We start from the raw sequence: 23,650 nt of genomic DNA, 5'->3' as shown, positions 1-23,650 counted from the left end.
TTGACTAGTATTCTACCTTATAAAAATTTATATGTAATTATTGCTTTTTTGTGATTCACGGTAATTATACCATTATAATTATATATTATATTATATAATTACATATATTATATAATATAAATATTATATTATAACCAATATAATAACTTGTTAATATTTTCTTTGACCTGATAGTCATGTTTGCATGTTTACTAATTTACAAGTAAAAAATTTTCTTTTAAAAATTATTATTACTTCTTTTTAGTTTGTTTTGTTATATTTAAAGAATATAGTCTTTCTACTTTTCCTTTACAAAATTTCATCAAAATTTTATTTTAAAGCTAATATCTGATTCATTTCTAAAAATGTTTTAGAGTTTTTTTTGGCAAAGTAATGTACTTTTGAAAGGGCATATATTATCTAAGATGATACATGCCTGTAATCCCAGAATTTGGGAGGTAGAAACCTGAAGTTCAAGGCCATCTTTAGCTCTATAGACAAACTGAAGCCAATCTGGGCTACAAGAAACCCTGTATCAAAGCATTGCTATTATTATCTGAAATTTACTTGTTAAGTAAATTTTAAGCACATTTGGTTTATCAGAGAATGAAAACACAGTGAAGAAAATTCCAGTTTCCTCCAGGATGCTAAAGAACTCTGTGCTTTATGTAGTTTAATGTCAGTTGCTTCTCCCATTTCTTGTATTTTGAAGTCTAATTTTTAAACATTCTAAATTTGCATTTTTGTTTTGTCTTTTGCCTACTCTTTGTGCTATTAATATTTCTAGTTGTTTATGCCTGCTAGATCTTTGCCCCCCCTCTGTGTGTGTGTGTGTGTGTGACTGTGTGTACAGGTACCTTTGCAAGGGTCTATGGCAATCAGAGGTCAAATGCAGGCATCTTTCTCAGTCTTGCTTTACTTACTCTTTGAGACAGAGTCTCTCACTGAACTTGGAGTCTACTGATTGGCTAGATTAGCTGGTTAGTGAACCTCTGGGGCCTTCTGTAACTCACGAGGACTAGGGTTATAGGCACATATGGCTCCATTAAGCCTTTAATGTGAGTATTGGGGGGAGTGGAGGAGTTGAACTCAGGTCTGTCTCCATGCTTGCCCAGAAAGCACTTTATCCTCTCTAGTCGCATGCCAACATTTTAACTTTTAATTCATATGTGTAATTTTGAAATCTAGCCTATAGATGGATTTTGTTTCTCAACCAAATTTGAGAGTCTTGATGTTTTAATAAAGAATTTAAATCTATTTATGTGTATTTTTATAGTAGACATCTTTGTTTTGATGTTATCTTGTTTCACGTCCTCCATCCTTCCTTCCTGCTTCTCTCTTTCCTTGCGGTTGTTCCCCCTTCCCTGCTATATGGACTAGATTTTCTTTGCATTTTCCTACTTACATTTCTCTGAAATTTTAATTAACATATGTAATCCTATATTCTTCTAATCATGCCAAGAATGAAACAATCTCTTGACCTTTTACTTTGCTAATAATATAATTAGCATTCGGCAACTATTTTCTTGTTATCTATGCTCATGAGAAAACAATTTTTAAAACATTTTTACCATAAAACAACTTGGGACCTTTTCTTCATTTTTAAGAGCTAGTGAGTATTGCTGAAATTATGGAACATGTTGCTACATAAATGTTCAACATCATCCATTCAAGACATCTTATAATAGAAATGAAACCACAGACGTCTCAGAGACTTTAGAGGACTTATTCTAGTTCCCCAAGCTTGAGCAGCAGTATGACCTCAAGTATTAGACCTCAGGGATGGGCATCTTGGGGCTGAAACCAGCGCTGTTTCTATTTCAATACGGACTTTGCCGTGGAGACGGTGCAGAAGCCTGAAGTCATTTGGGGCTAGAGGACAAGTGAGGAGAAGAGAAAGAATGTGAAGCATAGAGAAAGAAAAACGATAACATTTGATTTAGAAAAGGGGGAAACGTATGGCTGCAGCTTCAACAGAATACAAAGAAAATATATAGACGTTCCCAGCCTTACTGTGTCATCTAGGAGGGGTCTGAAGTTGGTGAGATGTTCTACTGTGATAATAAGTCTCAGACGAGGTCTTAGTCTGAGCCTCTTTGGGTGATTTGGCTCCTCCTGTACCGGGATTTTCCTTCTGTTCTCTTTTATTGAGTTTTAATAAGAAGCCATCTGGTGAAATATTTTGGACTTAGGTTGATATTTAACATGCAGAACAGGCTGGTTTCAAGAGTGACTATTTAGCCACCAAATAAAATAAAAAATAAAGGCGATAATTATAACCCAAATAACACCACGCTTTAATCTTTCTTGATTGACATAAAGATTCTGGTCAATTATCTTTTAGTTGAAAAACAAAATCATTGGGGAACATCATCAGTTCGGAAAAGTTCTGGCATGAGGAAGAGGCAGCTTTACTCCTCAAAATCAGAGATTCCGGGACTCGGCCCACTAGACCTCAAATATGCCTTATGGGAGTCAGAGGAGAGCGGAGATAGAGGTCAGCTCCACGAACATAGCTCCCAGAGCAATGACGCAACTGGCCCTTTATGTAGGAACCGGTTCATCAGTACAGTGTTTCTTTTACTTTTTTCTTAATTTTTTTAATACCAAAACGAATAACTATCTGCTAAAATATGGAGATTATTAAGATGAGATGCGCTAGAGAGCAGGCTTGTTTGAGTCTTATAATTTTATGTGCATTGGTGTTTTGCCTACATGTATGTCTGTGTGAAAGTGTCAGACTCTCCTGAAACTGGAGTTGCGGACAGTTGTGAGCTGCCATGTGGGTGCTGGGAATTGAACCAGGGTCATCTGGAAGAGCAGTGAGCAGTTTTAATCACTGGTGAGCAGTTTTAATTACTGAGCCACCTCTCCAGCATCCTCTCCCCCAGTCTTATAATTTTTAAAGCTTATTTATCAGGGGAGGGGTTGGTGTCCAGGTATTTTGAAGGACTGAATTGCTCTTGTTCATCTCACCCCTCATCCCATATCTCTTTTCGCATGAAAGAACATTTGGTACATAATGTTATTAGTTCCATTTGGAACATAACATCTCCAGTATACCTACTCAAGATCATATACAAAGTATTTTCCTAAACTGGAAAATAACCCATCCACATGTGCTTATTGATTGGCGTGGAGCCATCAGCCCTACACTTAGTGTCATTAGTCCTTTGGTCAATAGTCGCTTGTACTTACGGTCTGCATGACAGTGACATTTAGATATGACCCATTGTTTTCTGAATGACGGCATTGTTTTTAGCATGACTTCATGTGCATTTGACACTTGTAAAAAGTTGTGGCTCCCATCTTCCTGTTGGGTATTATTGTTTGCCTTTGGAATCTTTCTAATACATTTGCCCCTACATGTTCAATGCCGTTAGAGTTTTGGACTTATGTCATTCTCCCAGTAGAGTAGGACTGGCTACTGGGGCTCAGGGTTGAAAGTCACACGCTCTCCACATCATGGGATCTTGTTGCTCCTACTTCCTTTTGGTGCTGGATGACTAAATTCGAATGGAATGCCACTAGTGGACAAAGCAGTTCTACCAATTTGTAGGCTTCTAATTCAGTTTCAAAATGGAAATGATGGCTTGAGGCTATGGATTCAGTGGCAACATGCTTGTCTAGAAAGTGCAACCTCCTGGGTTCAAACCCCAGCACCATAAATAGATAAGTAATTGAACACTTGATGCTATAATATCAGCTTTTCTTTCCCCACACCTCATTGGTAAATACGTTTTCAAACCTATTTGTCACATGACAATATGACAAGGAAGGTCAAGCGTCGTGCATCACAGCTTTGTCTCATCAATATATTTGGTCCATTGCATAGAGGCCTGAATGCAAGGATGGTCATCCTCTGGCCTCAGGTCATGTGCCTGTGCTGACCTTGCAGAGTGGTCAGGCCAGTCACATGTCCTGAGGAGAGAGGCCGTGATTCCCAGCCTGGCTGCTCACCCGAGACATCAAGGAAGTATATGGGTTCTCTAGCTTCAGTCTGCCAACTGGATCAGAACTGAAAGAGTTCTGGAGTCTGACTTTTAAACCAGCTCATTCCTCAGTTCAATACTTCTGGATCCATAGTCAGGATAGCTACTTGTCTTGACTAGTGTGTGTGTGGATGAACATATGTGTCTGAGGTACTAGACAGGAACATCTTATGATACAATTCCCAGCATCCTCCTAATAAGTGACAGACGAGTTTGAGAGTTCCTCACGGCATAGGTTTTATGAATAAGGGCACACAGAGCTATCAGGGAGAAGTGAGACAAAATAGTTTTCATGGGGAGGGGGAGAGCAAAGCTCTTGATTCTTACCCTGGATTTACTTTGTTTTCTTTAAATTATGATATCATATATATATATATATAAAATCATATATACAATTTATATATATGAAGCACACACACATAGAAGATGGAAGAGCTAGATTACATATTGGCAGTATCTTTCTTCCTTGAGCATTAAAGAAAGCATCCACTAGAATTTATAAAGTTAGGGGCTAACTTAGGTGATAAATGTTAATTGATTAGTTAAAAAAGCATTGGTGGTATAGGCGGATAACAACATTAGCTGACATCCTGAGAAAAAACGTAGAGCTAACACATATGACAGATCACGTGATGGATCACAGAGGTCCCAGAACAAAACCCAACTCGACTGTGTGATTCTGGGCAACCCCATCTTTCAGCTTTTGGTTCTATGAGATAGGCAAAATACCTCTTCTCTTGCTCGTTCGTTTAAATAGTACGTGTTCGGCCAGGCGGTGGTGGCGCACACCTTTAATCCCAGCACTCGGGAGGCAGAGGCAGGCGGATCTCTGAGTTCGAGGCCAGCCTGGTCTACAAGAGCTAGCTCCAGGACAGGCTCTAGAAACTACAGGGAAACCCTGTCTCGAAAAACCAAAAAAAAAAAAAAAAAAAAAAAAATAGTACGTGTTCGATTAAATAGTACACAGATGGTGTCTTATAGTTGGTACCTAGTAATAACTTGTCACTTGTAGAGTGCGTAGTCAGTGTCATGGGTGAGTACTACCTCCACTCAGGATGCTATAGTTGGTGACAAGCAAGAATTAGTCAGTTGTAGAGTGCTTAGTAACTACCCTGGGTTAGTACCACCCTTACACAGGGTGAATCTTCTGTTTACAGGTAAACCTTTCTGGAAACATCCTTCTAGACACATAGACTTCCAGAGGTGTGCCTTTTAGGAGATTCTAAACCCTGATACTGGAAATAAGCCACCACAGGGTGGTTTTGTGTGTGTGTGTGTGTGTGTGTGTGTGTGTGTGTGTGTCCTCCTTGAATTCAAAGCCCTCTTGTAAGAAGTGTTTAAATTTGAGTCTCAAGGTCCTCTGACCAGTTTGATCTTCTTTCTACCCTCATCCGTCTCTCCTTCCATGTCCCTGGGAACCCCTGGCATTCCAGGTGTTGAAGGAAAAGATGAGCCAAACTCCAAACACCATTTGCCCCCCACTCCCCCCACGTGTGGTGCCTCTCGTGAATAGTGTTCAGAGAACGGGGCTCTTAAGTTTTCGAGTTCTGGCTGCTCTGCAGAAAGGAACTTGTTCAAAGAGGCGTTGGCAGCGGAAGCGGCTGCAGGAACCACCACCGAGACGTGGCAGCTGCATGCTAGACATTCCTTTCATCTTCTCCAGTCAGTGATGTCTAAAGAAAACCACTGTTGTTGCTGCTTTGGGTTCTGGTGGGTGACCGCGTCTGCGCATGCGTTTGTGCACGTCCAGTGCCGGCATATGTATTTGAGCTGCCATTGAAGACACCAAGTGGTGCTTATGAAATTTTAGCTCTGTAAACTGAAGTCTGACCCAGTTTTCCGCACTCTCCGCTTTCTTGACAGAGGCAATGCTCCACTCTGCTCCTGCACCCACCCTTACAGGACTTTCCTGCGCGCCACGGTAGAAAGGATTCCAGCAGCCCTGTCTCTGTTATGCACACGACACTCTTCATCACGTACCAGGATGAGGCTGAAGCACAGCCCAGGAGGAGGAGTTCTACCTCAAGCCCGCGGAACCTGCATCCTCTTGCCTCCCCCAAGCCTTTCCTGTTGATTGAATGACCTAATATCTGTTATGCCTTACTTGTCTGAGTTAGGACATCTCTGCTGCTGGTCAATATTGTGCTGAAGTGTTTCATGACAATTTGTTAACGAACGCTGCTCTAGCCCAGCATTGACTCCAGTCAACAGGAACAGGATAGCAGCTTTATTCTCCTGTCAATATGTGGGTGTATGCAGGAATCAGGTATGTGATGCTCTGAACTCACACAGGTGGTAAAAGATGTGTGATTATTGAAGTTGCAAAGAGATCTTTCACTCTTGGATGTTCTTTTAAAAGTAGTAGCACTGTCTTCAGTGAGAAAGGCTTTGAATGTCTTTCATATGCATTATCTTATTTGTTCCTATCCATATTCCCATGAACTAAGTGAGGTAGGGAATGTTATCTGGATGCTTTATGCTTTTGCCATTCGGTATGTAATTTCCTTTACAAAAAGTCAACCATTCACGTTTTTAGAAAGCACAATCGATCGTGAGAGCATACCTCACTCCATTTTCTCCTATATATGTCTAGAGGAGTGCTCTGGCTAGCTCTTGCTATGTAACAAATTACCCCCAAATTTAAGTTTTTATAAAATGTCATTTAAATATGTTACATTTTTTATTCAGTGGTTTAATAGTAGTAAGTTGGATAACCTCTGAGTCATGTGGGGTCACCTGAGATCACTTGCTTTGGTACTCAGCACTAGAACTGAGCTAGAGTTCCCAAGATGGGCTTTTTCTAGAGTTTAGTGCCTTGGCGGGGATGCTCAGAAGGCTGAAGAATGCCTGTACAGAGACTTGGGCTCCTGCAGATGCTGCTCAGAGAACCTAAGCAGATCTAGCTCCCTATCAGTCCTGTCATATTTGTGTCCTCTCTCTCCTTTTCTCCCTCTCTCCTTCTTTCTCCATGGGTCTTACCATATATCTCAACTTGGCCTTAAACTTGACATCTGCTTGCCTCATTCCATACCTACTAGGATGACAGATATTCATTATCATGCCATGTTCTCAAGACTGGAGAAAGCCACGGAACACACCCCAATTCTAGGGCTGTAGTATGTAGTGATGAGCTGCGGGCAGGGCTGCTTTTCATCCTGCCCAGCTCCCGGCCACCGGCTAGCTTAAAACCCAAAATAACAACACACAAATTGTATTCTTTTAAATACTGCCTGGCCCATTATTTTCAGCCTCTTACTCACATCTTGACTAACCCATATCTAATAAACTGTGTAGCACCACAAAGTGGTGCCTTACCAGGTAGATTCTAGCATACGTCCATCTTGGGCTGGAGCTTCATCGCGTCTGGCTTCTCTCTGAGGAGAGACACGGCAGTCTGCCTAACTTAGGTGAGGCGTGGCATCTGACTGAGCCATCTACCTCACTTCCTCCTTCCTGTTCTGTCTACTCCACCCACCTAAGGGGCGGTCTATCAAATGGGCCAGGCAGTTTCTTTATTAGCCAATGAAATCAACTCAAACAGAAGACTCTCCCACATCAGTAGTACGCATCCTGCTTCTCAGTGGAAAGGGTAGCAGAAACATGGCTGACATCTTAAGCTTCTAGCAATCCTTTTCCTGTGCTAGAGTGCCTTCATCCTAGGTAAAGAACTCCCATGTTCTCATCTTATAACAGCAGCAGGATCTAGGCAGCATAGGGTTCTGCCAGGAGATCCAGGATCTTATCCCAATCAGATGTGCACATGTTTCTTTAGGTATGTTCTTCTGAGTGTGGTTTCTTCTAATCTCTGAACAAGCAACATGTGTGCTGCCTTTTCTCCAACAAAGAATGCTGAGACAGGTGATGAATGCAATCAATGTTCTCACTCAGAAATGGAGAAAATGGGAAGTACAGAGGAGTCCTTAGTCTGTACTGTTTGAGTAATTGCTCAACATCACTGACTTCTTTGACTAGAGCATAATAATATAATATATTATAGAGAATAATGATATAATATATATGTAATATAATAAGATAATCATATCATTATTACCAATAATTAGCAGTTATTTTTAGCTTTATTTTCTTTTTGTTTTGTTTTGTTTGTTTGCTTTTTGTTTTTAAAACAGGGTATATCTGTGTAACAGTCTTAGCTGTCCTGGAACTAGCTCTTGTAGACCAGGCTGGCACTGAACTCAGAGACATCCACCTGCCTCTGCCTCCCAAGCACTGGAATTAAAGGCGTGCGCCACCTGCTTAGCTCACTTTTCTTAATCTATTGTATTTTATAAATGCTAAAATTAATCATTTGACACTTTTGGTATTCCTTTCAGACATTAAAATGTAGTCAAATTCATTATTTCAGTGGTGTGTGTGTGTGTGTGTGTGTGTGTGTGTGTGTACATGTATTTGAGACAACCTCATGTAGCCCAAGCCATTTCAAATTCACTATGTGGCCAACGATGACCTTGAACTCCTGATTCCCCTGTCAAAGCTTTTGAAGCTGCTCATGCAATATAATTCCCAACTCATCGGCTGTATTTTCTACTGTCTAGATCACCACAGGCCTTATTGCCAAAATTTTTGCCATTTCATAAGCAGGGCACTAGTAGTTACTATTAGTCTCTAGTAGTTACTATTGTATTATCATGTGATTAGTCTCCTGCGGTCTTTCTCAGGTCTACCTATCTTCATGAGCTTCTGTCCATCTTCTGGTTCTGAAACAGGTGGGCTGAGATCTTGTCAGTACTCCACTGCCAGGTATCAGACTCTGTTCCCAGTGCCTATCACTGCATAATAAGTTACTCTCCAACTTGACTTGCAGTCATCAATCACTCTTCTAGGATTAAGAGTTTATTGCTTGGGTCTCAGGCATAGATCTCTGCAGGGAACTTCTTCTGCTCTGTGACAAATTGACTGAGGCCATTCAGTAGTGTTTGGTTGGTGGGTAGGTTTATTAGGAGTGTCAGGATGGAGTCACCCCGACACCCACAACACCACTACACAGCCCATTTGTCTAGAAGATGGGTCCCAGGAGGTACTGTATGTCTCTACATGGCTCATGGCTTCTAGTAGGGTGGTTTTAGGTTTCCACATGGTGACGTGGGGTTCTAGGTTGAGTATTCCAGAAGGTCAGATTTAGAAACTGCCAATTTCCTAAGACCTGGAACAGCATCAACATGGCTTCACTTCTGCTCTATTTTATTGACCAAATAGTCACAGAGTTTATCTAGACTCATACACACAATAGGCCTCATCTGCCCACGAGTAGAGAAATAACTTCTAGTTTCTCATCCAATGTACAGGGATGCCCTATTCAATGAACCAATGCAAGATTACACAAGGTTCTGGCTCCCTGTCTTCCATGGCTTGATTCAGTTATCTTAGTACCAGTTTCTATCACAGACAAAATGCAGGTAGCGATACCTGTTGTCACTTAGTGGCTCTGGAGTGTGTGTTGTGTGTTGTGACTCTCATAAAAATAATTAGTATTCAGAAAGTACACTATAAATTGCTCCAGGAAGTAGAATAATGAATTACCATAACTAATTGGGCCATTACAAAATCTCAGAATTTTTATATTGAGAGACAAAATTGGGTCTCAGTATTATATAGTATTAGCAAGGTCATAAAGAAACAGGTACACACAGAAACCCTATACAGCAAACACAGAAATAAATGTTCTAACATGCATGCTCTCTGTCTTTCCTGTGTCAGGTAATATGTATTTCTCACTGAATCTTTGCAACACCCATTTGAGAAAAGCAGCATTATTAACAGCTTAATCATAGTTCTCTGAATCATTTTAGTTTTGGAATTTAAATTCTAACATATCCTTTGCATATTTATGCATAATACATGTTAAAAAGGATCTAATGAAAACTTTAGGAGAGTCTGTAGGGGTTTTGTTAAAGTTCTATGGAAACTGCCCGTTTTTACTTTGTACAAATATTCTTGCAAAATGAGATAAAAGCAGATCTGTGAAGATATCAAAGTGAAATAACTAGAGGGAGATTTTAAAAAAGATGTAGAGAAGTTAGAAGCAGCTCATTTTACTGACAGCAGCTTGACGAAAGATGGGTGGTTGCCACAGGAGGTGCAGGGGTGGGCTGGGAGCCAGGGATAAAGTGCAACCTCACAAAGACATGTTCCTCCCTTGGACAAAAGTTTCTTTTATTGTCTTAGGAGAGAATGGAACTAGAGACACTGTGTATATATATACATATATGTATATGTATGTATTGTCCATGTCAATGACAATATTCATGTATGACTCCAAGTAAGGTGAATGAAACACTAGATGCCACAAGCAAATCTACCTTCTGTAATGAGTTTTTCTCTATACAGCCAGCTCCCAAATAATAACACAACACTTATTATTAATTATGAGACTTAACTTTACCTTGGGGTATACCACTAGCTCTTATAACTTAAAATAACCCATTTATATTAATCTACATTTTGCCTTTTGACTTCTTACCTTTTTTTTCCGATCTGTTTGGCCAACTCTCTTCATGTTTCACTGGTATCTCTCTGCTCCTAAATTGTCTCCTTCTTCTTTTTCTCTCTGTGCCTGGAAGTCCCTTCTATACCTTGTGCCTAGCCATAGGCCATTTCCCCATTTTGTATAAATAAAAAATAAAGCATAGTAAAACTATATGCAATAAGAACAATTATCAGGAAAGAATTACATTTATAATGTCCAATCTAGCTATAGTTGGCAAATTCAGAGAAAATATTTCATTATCTATCCTCTCATAGTGAGTCAAAAGTTTTGTACCTAATTTACTTTCTATTTTAATGTATTAACAACCCAAAATTATCCTTTTAGGATTCAGAATATATTCTTAGATAAACAACTTAAACTTTGATGTTTCTCAACCTTAAACACTTTGTACCTCTCTTGTGAGTTTCTTTTCTGAAACTGGTAACAAGGAAAATTGTAACTATAACTAACTCATCTTTAATTCCATCAGCGACCCTAGAAGGATACAATGTTACCTGAGTAAACATGGAATGACAGAAGCAGCTGACTGGCTGCTTGGGCAGTCACTCAAGACTCTGTGCAGCATTGGGACATCTATCTTTTGCCTACAGGCTTTTTTGTGAAGCAGGAATTTTGAAGGACTACCTTATCTTGGCAAAGTTTGAGATTCACCTTCTTTTGTGTCCTACTTGTTCAATTTGGACAGTGTAGTGTTAATGGTTGAAGCAAGGGAAGTTTCTTGCCCAGTGGCTAACTTTACCATACTGAAAACAAACTCCACATGGAGTTTATTTGATTCCCATCATCGTTTTTTGAAGTAAACTGGTGCTGCTAATACTGGATGTGTCTCATCATGAAAAGCCTTAGGTTATTAAAACATCTTCAATGCCATATTCTGTAGGTCTCTGACGTGTTTGAAGACAGCCTGTCTATCTGAAAAAAAGTCTGAAAACATACATAATGTAACTACAAGCTTTATTGTTATAGATGACTACTAACCTGAATTTCTTAATTATCCTAAACAGTTTTTAATAATAGCATTGAAGGACTAGAACTTTATGTTACATTTGTAAATGATCTATATCTATATTTATATCTATATCTATATACAATGCTTTGAACAAGAGTAGAAACACACACATGGTATAACAAAAATAGTCTTAAATTTATAGTAATATACAAAAACCCTTATCAATATAAAATATTTGAGATGAATAGTTGTCTTTCTATCCTATATTCCTATATCCCCACTAAATGATGAAAAACATTCATATCCCACTGAATGACCAAAAACCACCATTCCACCTTTTGGGAATGTAAATATTGTATTCTCTAGACTGCTTCCTATTGACTGGGGGTGACAGCACTCCAAGGAGACACTAAGAAAATTGCAATAATGGTCAAGTTATAAGAAAATTAGCTTTAACATTTGTTGTCCATTCTCTGTGTAATGGGAGAGTACAAGGTTTGTCTGAAGTCCTGTGAGCCTGGACCATTTTACCTAGCTGCTTTGAAGTTGTTCTGAATGCAGAACTCTGAGGAGACTAGAACAGAGGCTCTCTGAAAGGCTGGATCACCTGGGCCACCCCTTTTCATTGGTGTCTGGTCCCCTTACTCTGAGAATTCATAAACTTTTAATGGTAACATACATACCTGCATTGACACAAGTATGGACTGTACATTGTACACAGCCAAAGATGATTTTTTTTGTTTTATATTAGAGAAGATAAAGGATATATGTCAACTTTATAAGTTTGTTTGGACTGGATAACCAACACTCTGTCCATGCTACATGGAAAGGATGGCATGTAATAGTAAGTCATGAAGACTCTGTAGCCAACAAGACTTATCATGGTTCATCTAGTCTCAGAGTTGTTCCTATGTCAAGATTAACATATAGGTCACCTGTCTTGTAGTTTTTCTAGGTTTATTTCTTTATGTCCATAGACAAGATTTTCTGGGGGTCTCCTCCAATCAAACCTGGCCTCTATTAATTTTGAAGAAATCCACAGACTTTCATTACCTGTGTAAAGAAAGGTATAACCTCTCACCAATATAATGCATTTCCTGAATTCCACTTTAAAGTTAAGACATCCCTAAAGTATCTAGGCTAGTTTAATTCAGCAGTTTCTTTTATAATCCCATGTCTCTCAGTCACTATTGTTCCCTCATCAGCATCCAAAAAAATTCAAAGTCAACAAAACAGCATACAGGATTCAGTCTCTCTGTGTGTTTCCCATCTTTATGTGGCTTATTATTTTTATATTACTTTACTCTTTCTTTAAAGACTTTACTTAATAACTTATTTTTAAGCTTTTTTTCTATATGACTATCTATACCCAGTTTCTTTTTTCTTAAGCACCTATATACATGGTAACCCATTTAAAGTGGTTTTGTGTGTGTGTGTATTGTGTGGACCTGTTTTACTGTGCGCCTATAGCATTCTCTGACTACATGAGCCAAACCTTAAACTGCTATACAGCAGCTATGCTCTCTGCTGTGTGTCTCTGCAGGTTGGCTGTGCCCCCTCCGTGGGTCCTTGAGAGTTGAACCTTAAGTCTGCAGTGCTGGCTAAGAACTGCATTTAACTGGGAACTGCATTTGACCAAGAGCTGTATTTACCTCACTTCTAGAAAGTTGGTGCCCGCACTGTGGCAGGTGATTCTTACTTAGCGAGCTGTTTCTACTTAGCATTCTGGCTGCTCAAGTCTCTGCTGCACACCTGTGCCTCTTCAAAGAGCCATGCCCATTTTTTTTTTTTTATTTTGTTTTGTTTTTGTTCCAGCTTTCTCAGTCCCTGTGTGGAAATTTGGGCCCCACATTGCCCACCATTTGTAGACAACATTTTCTTTGGGTCCCAACCAGCTTCCAAATAAAGACACAGAGACTTATTAATTATGAAAACTTGGCCTTAGCTTAGGCATGTCCCACTAGCTCTAATAACTCATTTATATTAATCTATGTTTTGACTCATAGCTTTTTACCTTTCTTTAATTCTATTTGTCTGACTCCATCAATGTCTTTTTGGTGTCTCTCTGTGCCTTGATTATTTTCTCCTACTCCCTCTCTGTTTCCTGCCTAGCCATTGGCTGTTCAGCTTTTTGTTATACTGATTGCAGCAATACATTTTTACACAGTGAACAAATATTCCAGAACAACTTATCAAGGAAGTAGTGAAGCATGTTAGAAAGAAGGGTTAGAAAATTTTATTTTATGTTAGAAAAAGACAAGTGTATGGGATTTTGACTTGGAAGGTAACAATTAATAGATCCTGGAGACGAAAAGAACCCAGAAAGGCAGAGGAATAATATAAAATTAATACCAAGTTGGGACATCAATAAGACAATTTTCAAAACCTCTAATCAGTTCTTTCTACAAATGTTTATTGAGCTTCCTTGTAGTGTTATCAAAAGCCCTCCTCCATATGAAACCTACATTCTAGGTTGGGAGACAGAGGCAACATACACGCTAAGGAAGCAGATTACATGGCTCGTTTTGTGCATGCTTGTAGAACAGAGTGCAAGAGAAAACTAGAGTGTGGGTGGGAAGACTTGACCTAGAAAAGAGGGAAGGGAAATGGGTGGAGGGGACGGGCTGTGGAGCTTTGTTTCCTACTGCATGGAGAAAATGAGAATGTTCCATAGGGCAGTGCGGGGCGACAACAGGAAGTGTAGATAGAGGCGCTTCTGCGAAAGTGGGGCTGGTATGCTCAAAGAATAATAAGAAACCCAGCATAGCAGGACCAGATTCCATGAGAGGAGAGTAGTGTGGTTGATGCCAGACCAAAGACTTCAGAAGATGTTGGTACGGAGAATGGTAGCAGTTAGGAGCAATGGAGAAGTTGGAGTTCTGGGTATAGTGAAGGTAGAACCAAGATTTGTTAGATGCTTAGGATGTAACGTAAAAGAAAAAGAGAGTTAAAGAGAATTCTTGGGGATTTTATCTATTTTAAACATCTTATGTATATAGGTGTTGTGCCTGTATGTATGTATGTCTTGTACCACGTGGATTCAGTGCCCACAGAGGGCAGAAGGGACATCAGATCATCTGGGGATTTTTAAGAGAATCAAGAATGGCCTGTGGCTAAAATGAGGACAGTGGGAAGAACAAGTCATTATGCTGGAAATGGAGCTTGGAGGACAAATTTAGACAAATCAAGCACTGGAAGCATCTTAGGGGTATCATGCTTGTTTCATGGGTACGTGAGTATAGGTGTTAGTGGTGGGAGCCAGGCTACAATCAGCAATTTATTATGTCCAGAATATCAGACTTTTCTATGGTGTAAAAAGTAAAAGAGAGACAAAGTCCAGAACATGGGCCTGGGGCTTCAGTGCCAAAATGAGAAGAAACATTGAGAGAAGCAGAGAAAGTAGACCAGAATGCTGACAACAAAGCCAATTAAACAGAGTCTTGGAAACCCAGCAAAGAAAACTAGTTCAAAGACTGTAGAGTGATCTGGTCCAAAGCTTCTGATTAACCGAATAAGATGAGAACTGAAATGATCATGAACTTAGCAAATAAGAATCTTTGTCACTTGATAAAAGTGGCACTTGTGGAGGAATGCAGATGAAGTCTGGTTGGAGTGATGTCAAAGAAAGAACGGGAAGATAGTGATTGGAGCCAGAAAGCCAGTCACTCTTTCAGAAAGTCTTTCTTGGTGATGCAAGAAGTCATAAGCTCCGATTGTGGTAGTAGATGTACCTGGAAGTTTAGAAAGGAAGGAGGAGGTGTGGTATGTTTTGTGGGGGTGAATAACAAGGTAAAGGAATTAGGCAAATAGCATTGGTCTGATTGCCTGGAAGCATGAAGAACACTCCCCAGGAAAAGCTTTTGTTTTCTGGAGCTTCTCTGGCTGGTTCTTTTCAAACCAGTGTTCGGGGAGAAAATTATTTTCTCCAACACTGAGAAAACCAGAGAAGAAGCCAGAAAGAAGCAAATGTGCTAAATTGTTGCAGGGAGTGCAAAACAAAGCCTTCTAGACCACCACAAGCGCTTTCCTAGCAACTCTTTCCCTGTGGCCTCCCTTTCTCCAGTCCTTGATTCTTCTCCTCATCTGTGTTGACACAGACACACCTATACTGGTGGTCTCTGGGTTTCAGGAAGCAGATGGATTGATTTCCTGTACCTGGTGGGTTTGCTCTTTTTTAGGTCAGGTTCTCCACATTACTGAGTTATGAGAAAGGAGCGCGTTTTCAGTGGCTGTGATGTGTTAGCTGGAGATCAGCTGATTACGCCTTTGCATATCTTCCTTCTGGGTCTGAGCCTGAAGGAAGAATCCATATGTGCACACGCTGTTTTCTGGGCTGGAGAAAAAGAACAATGGTGGTGTCACGTGACTGCTCACCACCCTTCTCCCTGGAACTGGTGATTGTCACTTTTGCTTACATTTTATTATCTAAACTAAGTCCATGGCTAAATTTGATGTCAATGGGATGAGAAAGTAAATGCTTCTTTTCAGAAGGAAAACAAATAATTTGGAACAATCATATAATTAGCTACAAATTTTTCCAGGTGTAGCAGGGGAAAAAAAAAAAACCCATCCTCAAACAACACAATGGGGCAAATTACCCCTTCTTGACCGTGATTGACAGCTAGGCCTCAGGGGTAACCTCAAGGAGATTAGACACTTTATATGAATTTCTGGGTATAATTTTATGTCTGGGCCTCAGGGTTATTTAGCTTTAGAATTCAGAAAATACCCTACCTTCAGGGAGTCAAAGCAAGCATTTCATCACAGATGTTATGGGCATTATAATGTAAAAGGAGCCATGCCCAATTTTACAGAATGCATCCTAGAAGCAGGAAGATCAAGTCCCATGTAGACCTGTCACTGGAGATCTTCTTAAGGTCCGCATTCTCAAGATCCCTTTAAAAATAATATGAAATCAGAACTAATCCCGGGGAAGGAGCTCTGTTCTCAAATCAGGAAGAGGAAAATCCAAATTTGGTAAAGAATTCGCTATCCCCTCCCTACCAGATTTCACACATTTTAACAAAGAGCTGGGACCGGTTTTCTTTGCGATGCTGTGTCACCAGGCTTCTGGGTTCATGACTTCTGATGCCCTGCAGAAGGCAATGATGCAAATGTTTGCCTAGCCATGGTCTCCCGGCAGCGAGGACGGAGACTGGCAGTGAAGGGCCCCCAACAGCTGATGCCTGGTCTGTGGGCCTCAGTGCTTCTGGATTTCCTCCCACTAACACAGGAGTCATGGTCTTTATCTTAATGAGCCTTTTCCTCCTTGTTTACGAATATGTGATTGTGACCAGCGACAGAGGACATACCAAGAACTTAGCCAGTGCCCTAACTGCGTATCACTGTGGGATTTTCTCCTCATAGATTTGTCCAATGACCCAGCTCTGGAGAAAACAGAGAGCTAATGCATTCCCAGTGGTCGCTCGCTTCCCACCGTCTCACCACTGGTGCCCTCATTAGGATGTTTTTCTTCCCTTAAGATTTTTTTTCAGTCCATCTCAGCCTCCCACCACAGTGAATTTACTGTCTGTGAAGGGGACGGGGTAGCCATCCCCTGAGACAGTATTTGGTTTATTTTTAGTGCAAGCAGCTTGGAAAAATTACTTTCTCTCTGTACCAGCAGTCCTTTCATTCGGGCTCAGAACTTGCCGCTTCTCATGCTGGCGAATCTGGGAGCAGATCATCTGTGCCTTCATTGGGAAGAGGGAGGCATCTCCATGTTATGAGGAAGAAGTTTCCCGGACACGCCGTTGGAAAAGTGGTTGCCTTTGCTTTGTTGGCTTCGGGTCTGTCAGATGTTTGGTTGTGTAAAATTGCAAGTTAGTCTGACTAAATTGGACAGATTGCTAGTAAGTGTCCCACTCCCCCAATCCCAATTGATCCCCTGAGCCATCTGTACTCCCTAAAAGTGTTATTATTACTATCAGGCTACATGCTCAAAGATTATTTCCCTTGGGAACACGCACCTAACCAACGAAAAGATGACTTTCCTTTTGGTATTTGTTTTTTTCACTCAATACCCTTTGTCCCAGTTCTGCTGTTTATTTCTTTCTTCTTACCTGAGGTCTCATTCACCGTTTCGTCCCTGTCCACTATTAGGCTGAACCACATGAAACTGCCAATATGCCAGCGCTTTTGGAGCCACGAAGGCGGCGGGGACTTCGCAGAGTGGAAGATGAACCAGTTAGAATGAAGTGGCAAATTGGGAAAAGTCTCATGCGAAAAAATGCAAATTATTTGACCAAGTCAGCTCCAACTCGCTAACACACAACAGGGCAGAGTGTGTATCCAAGCTGCAACATAATTCTTTGTAACATGGAGGGTAATTAGCATATTAAATGAGAAGTTAATATTTTGGAATACTGGAACAGAATTTTCCACTTCTAATAGGAAAAAACAAAGTATAACGGAGAAGCACGCACGGATGTTAATGTGCCAAGATTCTCTGTGTGTAGTGGCTGTGACCACCATTTGGCATATGCAATGTTCAGATATTTAGTAAAAACTCTGTTTCCCTCTCTCTCTGTGCATTTGTCTCTGTCTCTCTCTCCACTCCTTACCCTCTGCTTCTCTCATCTTTCATGATCAGACTTCTGAAAAACCCTCGGTCATTTTGGCCACATTCTCTCTTATTCATTGTGTCCCCTGTGATCTGGTTTCTGTTCTCAACACTACCGAAACTGTATTTTTTTTTTTAACCAAGGCCACTAATGACCTTGATTGAAACATTCAAAGGAAGCCTTTTCTGCTGTTATCTTGCTTAACTTCCTTGCCACGCTGGATAGGACGGGCTGTGACCCACTTCTCAATATTTCATCTCTTTCCCTGACTTTGTATGCTCTGTTTCTTGTGGCTGATGAATGGCCCGCAATCCAGGTTAGCCTTGGTGAGACACAGAACAAGCCTGTGTTTTGGTCACTGTGTATCTCAGAGTCCGGTTGGGTACAGACACGGAAATGTCCTTATCTCTTATTTGTGGCATAAACGGAAGAATGGACTGGAGGATTTGCAGCATTTTGCTAATTATTAGTCATTGCAAATACTTCTCTCTTTGGCTCAGGCCCTGCTTCCAAAAGTTCCCTACTGATCACAGCATTTACATTTCTGCGAATGTCTAGCTGGGAGGAGGCCACATCCTTCACGCTTTCATTCCTGATGCTGCTCAATAGTTGAGTGTGCCTGGTGGCTTCTTCTCCCACGACTTCTTGGAATTCTGAGCAGACATACTGCATCATCTGTCTTGTTTTTAGTAACTCCTGCCTCACAAGGGAAAAGAAGACGAATGTCCTTTCTCTCCCCAGGATGTATCGCTTAGAGAGCCACCAAAAAGCGTCCCATAAAGCCACCACTTGTTGCTCACTCAGACATCTGACCTGACAAAGGGCAAAACAACCACAGTAAAGCCTCGTGGCGAACAAAAGGAGCCCAGCAACATAGCCTGTGGCCCACGTGTGTGCTTTATGCAAGTGTAATTTCTGTTGTTTTTGGTTGGAAAACAGCTGCAGGTGTCCTCTAATTATAACCCCATTTTCACAAATATCAACTGTCATATTTAATCTGTTATACTCACCATATAGCCCACTGTTGCGGCACATTTCTTTCATTATACATTTAGTAGCAGAATTTCAAATGCTAGAGCTAACATCCAGGCTAGTCAATTAATGCATTATTTACAAGTTAAATGTTATTAAAAACAGGTTCTTAATTTGCTAATGATTTAGTAGACCCAAGGCAATATTCCAATTTTTTTTTTCAGTTGAAAATGGAAGAAGGTTTAGCAGAGTTGAATAGGAGGGGGTGTAAGGGGTATTTTGGCTCCCACACCATTGGAATTTCTTTCTGGCTTTTTTCTTTATTGTGTGTTGGTTTTGAGGCCTCTGTTAGTGTGTCCTACTGGAGAGGAAAGACCTAACACAGCACAAGAGCAGCACAGATGCTGTTGTGAAGGGTTTTGGAAAAGTCACCAGGCAGTTTGTCAGGACTCTGTACAGTTCAGTGTGTTTTAATAAGCCTCCCCCAGAGCTGCACAGCAGGGCGGAGAAGGGTAGAAGTCAAGGAGATGAAGTACCCTTCGCATCTCACCACTGCCATGTGGCAGAAACAGAATACATGTCTTTAAATATGCTGTGAAGATTTCCTTTCTGAGGTTCTGGGCTCTTGGAATAATTACCACATTCTGGATTGTAGTTTTTTTGTTTTAGTTTTTCTCTTCAATATCATTTGACATAGATTGTTCTTAATTCATGCCTTTCAACTCTATTGCTCCACAGAAGATTACTGACGTATGGAAGAGGACCTGGGAGACTTCTGGGGGGTGGAAAAATACTCAGGTACCATGGATCCAGTTGTGCCCCACACAACCATCTCCCCTGAACTTCTCTTGGCCAGGACTCTACCCTTTAAACCCCTTACTTACCTCCTCAGTTTTCTTTCAATTTCTCAAAAATTTAAGATCTCAAAGTTGAATGAAATCATGTTAATACTAAGTCTCTTCCACAACTATCATCCTATTCTCTTAGATAGAGTAATTTATTGTGTAGATTTAAGGTCTCCATACAGCAGGATGCTTTGATATACAAATACATACTGAAGTGGTCCCCGGAGTCAAGCAAATGAACATGTCCATGTCTCACATTATTCTTTCTTTCTCCTTTCTCCCCTTTCCTCCCCCCTTTTTCTTCCACTGTGATAATAATTTTTAAAATCTATTTTCTTGTTCTAATTCTTCTCTGAATTTGTCATTGGTTTTGTTTTTGAGACTGATCTTACTATGTAGCCAGTCTTAAACTCACAATTTTCCTGCCTCAGCCTCAAGAGCTCTGAGATTTACAGGAAAGAGTAGAATAACCTGTCCTGTCTACAGCCTTCCTCTGGAGTGATAGCAAGAAAGAAACCTGTGCTAGCCTGTGGATGGAGCTATAATCACAACTGCAACTAATTCTAGTTAGAAAACTGGAAGGCATGGGCTTTGGGTGTGATCGTCTAGGTAGAGTTACTAGCTGTTCAAAAAGAGCCTTGATGGTGGGTCTTTGTCTACAGAGTCTATGCAAGCATGCTTTATCCATAAACCCTTCATTTTCTAGCTTCTCTCCTTGTCTTTTGTTATGAGCTCTTCTTTTTCATCTCAGTGTCTCACATGGAAAGGGACTCTTTATTCTAGAAGACACCGAACACACTTTATATTATTTGATTCTTATCCAGTCTTGACCATTAAACAATTACATTTTTTTTCATAGCCCTTCAGTTGTGTTCATAGTGTTGGGGCTCAAAATCAGCCCCTGCCATCCTCAATGAGGTTAACTGCCTCTCTGGGCTGGTGACTCTACAGAGATTCTCGCCACTGCACCCTTCTGGTCAGCACAGGATCAGATTGCCCTTCGTTCAGAAACTTAGCTCTGTGTGGTCAGAAGACAACTCCATTGGGAGAAGCTGCCCTCAGTGGTCTAATGTATAAAAGGAATCTGCCTGCCGTAGCTTGACTTAGCTCCTTTGTTTCACTCTTGGCTGTGTGGATTTCTCATTGCTAACTTAAAAGTAATCATTGTGATTTGAATGTGAACTGGCTCCACTGTGTCGTATATTTTAACACCATGTCTCCAGCTGATGGACGTTTTGGGAGGCATGGAACCTTTAGGTCATAGGGACTGGCTGGCAGATATAAGCCACTAGGGGGCCAGGCTTTCTAGAGTTATAGTCAACCTGTCCTTGGGTCCTGTTCTCTTCTCTGCTTCCTGAGCCACCAAATTGTGAGGAGCTCTTGGCACAGTGGATAACAGTGGAAGACACTCTTCCCCATCATGCCAGGGTTGGATAGCAGTTGCCTCTGAACTGCAACAATCCTGCCTCTCAGCATCATCATTAAGACTCAGGGAGTTCTAAAGGGAAGGTGGCAAGGACTTAGGAATTAAGCAACTCAAAAGTCTCAGGAAATCCCTGAAACTCACTACATGCATAAGGTCTCTGCCCTCCCTAGGTAATGTGAGCAGGCAACGGTGCTGAAAAGGCCTGAACAGCTGTCTGCAAATCCTGCAGAGAAACTCAGGGTTCCAACTTTGTTTACATGTCAGTCTTGTTGGGTGGGCCTTTTGGGGTTTGGGTTGCCTTTGAGTCATTGCTCACCTATGTGTAACCCTCCACTTATATTTTCAGAAGTACTCCAGTAAACTCATTGGTTCACCAAGTTGGACTTTGGTGTAAATAGTTACTTTGGTCTGTTGTCTAGTTCCCTATCTAGGCTGAATAGATATATATGTCATATCTCCCCAGGAAAAATAGTACATATCAGGTAGATGATTATGTCTTGAAACCGTGGGACAAAATAGATACATTCCTTATTTAAGTTGTTTCTGTCAGGGATTTGTCAAAAAACACATAATATAAAAATATTAAGTTAAAAAAATCTTTTGTAATAAATGTTATATTTATTGTTAAGAATGTGCTAAAGTAGCTATTTCCAAAACCTTCTTTTTTGAGAAAACTGGTGAAATTTTGTCTAATCTTCCTGGTCCATTCCTCTCTCCCTACTGGGCCTTTCCTTCCTATCGGAACATCCTCCACGCTTCTGAATCTATGCAACTCCTTTGCTCAGTGATGGGGGTGGGAGTGGGAGGGGACCACAGATCCTCTCCTCTGCGCGATGACTTTCACTGTAGAGTTTATGGCACAGGTTCAGAGTTTCTTTCGGGTTTGGAGTTGAAAACTTTGAAGTTTTACAAATGTTAAACCCAGTATTCTAGAGAACACATAAGGGGAGCTAGTGTGCTTTGGATGGATGGCTTTAACTTTGATAAATCACACAGGACAAATGTCCACATAAGGCTGTTCCTCCTGACATAGAGTTGGACAGTGCTGAGGATTGTTGAAGGTGTGTGTGTGTGTGTGTGTGTGTGTGAGTGTGTGCTATACAAAGCACTCCAACTAAGATGTTTTAATCTTTGCTGTGTAAGGTAGGTATCTTCTAATTACTGTTTCATGCTTTTACTCTCTGCTTCACCTCCAAAACACCTCACTCACTTTGTAATTATTTAATAAATTAGTAGTCACAATTTGTTTAATATGCAAGAATTAAAAAAAAAACCCTGGAACCAAGCAGACCTGCCTATAATTCCTGTCTCCTAATGACATGTGTTCTGTGGCCCTGAGCAGGTGTCTTAAATGGCTGTGAAGTCTGAGCAAGAACAGCATTGTTCTTGCAAGGTTCTTTGGAGTTTTAAGGTTTCCCTATGTTGTGCTTGAATAAAGTCATTGCTTCATGTCTGTTAGATTGTGTTCTTGTTGTTCTGTAACATAAGACATGAAGCGTGTGTGTTATGTCGCTAAGGATAGTCTTCTTTCTCTTGTCAGTCATTCTGATGTCATTGCTAATCATGGCCCCTTTTGCTTCCAACTCTCCCAATTTGTGAAGAGTCCAGAAACAGAGAACAGGTTCAGCTGTTGCCTAGGGCTAGGGAAGGGTGAAAAGGAAGGCGCAGAGGTGGCTGTGGTTTGGGAGAAAACATGCCAGAGATTCCTTGGAGGAAGGCGCTGTCAGCGTCCTGACTATGGGGTAGATATATGAACTGACATAGGTGGGAAATTGAATAACACTAAACATGCACAAATGAGTGCAAGCGACACTTAGAAACCTTGAAAACGATTTGTGGATGCACTCGTGTCTGTACCTGGTTGTGATATTGCACAATTGGTTTTTTTTTTTTTGGTGGGGGGGTTAGTATTTGAGAAACTGGGTAAAACCCAAGATCTTTCTATTATAGCTCCATGTGAACATACAAGAAACTAAGAATAAATGGTCTAGTCAGAAAGATTTCAGGGTTTGGAGTGGCATATGCTCTTTACAGTAACAGGGCTCCTTGCTCCTTTTGAGCCAAGCCACCTCCTGCAATGAAGCACCATTGCCTCCTTCAAGCGTTTTCTTTTTCTTGGTTCTTTATTTTCTTCCTTTTTCTTCCTTATCCTTGGCATCTTTTGTTGACTTGCTCATTTGTTCAGTAGTATTTGATTGACGTGATTAGATACCAGGCTTGAGCTCTCAGAGCAAAGACTTGAAGGAAGTGAGAGCTGGAACCATTTCCCAACGTATTGGCTATTTCTTCCAGCAGAACAAAAGTTTTGTGAAGCCAGAGACCTAAGTTTTAAAAATATTTCATATCCTTAATGCCTAGGACATCCCAGGTCCTTCAACATGTTTTCTAGGTGAATGACTAAGTGGAACACTAAAGGTGG

General features: G+C 40.7%; 1 long non-coding RNA gene across 3 annotated transcripts in view; it reads left to right on the top strand.

Annotated features, from left to right (window-relative positions):
* LOC119800860 overlaps nucleotides 1-22,689 on the top strand; it is a 45,303-nt gene extending 22,614 nt beyond the window's left edge. The window contains exons 2-5 of one of the 3 annotated variants that reach the window (XR_005283098.1): nucleotides 5,835-6,237; nucleotides 15,604-15,819; nucleotides 17,052-17,277; nucleotides 17,528-22,689. This is a non-coding gene — a long non-coding RNA (uncharacterized LOC119800860). Of the gene's footprint in view, nucleotides 1-5,834; nucleotides 6,238-15,603; nucleotides 15,820-17,048; nucleotides 17,278-17,527 lie in introns of all 3 variants that reach the window. The other 2 variants (XR_005283099.1, XR_005283100.1) reach the window with 2 other exon arrangements.
* Nucleotides 22,690-23,650: the final 961 nt, after the last annotated feature.

Source organism: Arvicola amphibius, chromosome 14, assembly GCF_903992535.2.
Source record: "Arvicola amphibius chromosome 14, mArvAmp1.2, whole genome shotgun sequence".
Lineage (NCBI taxonomy): Eukaryota > Metazoa > Chordata > Mammalia > Rodentia > Cricetidae > Arvicola > Arvicola amphibius.
This window is presented reverse-complemented; position numbering and strand designations above follow the sequence as displayed.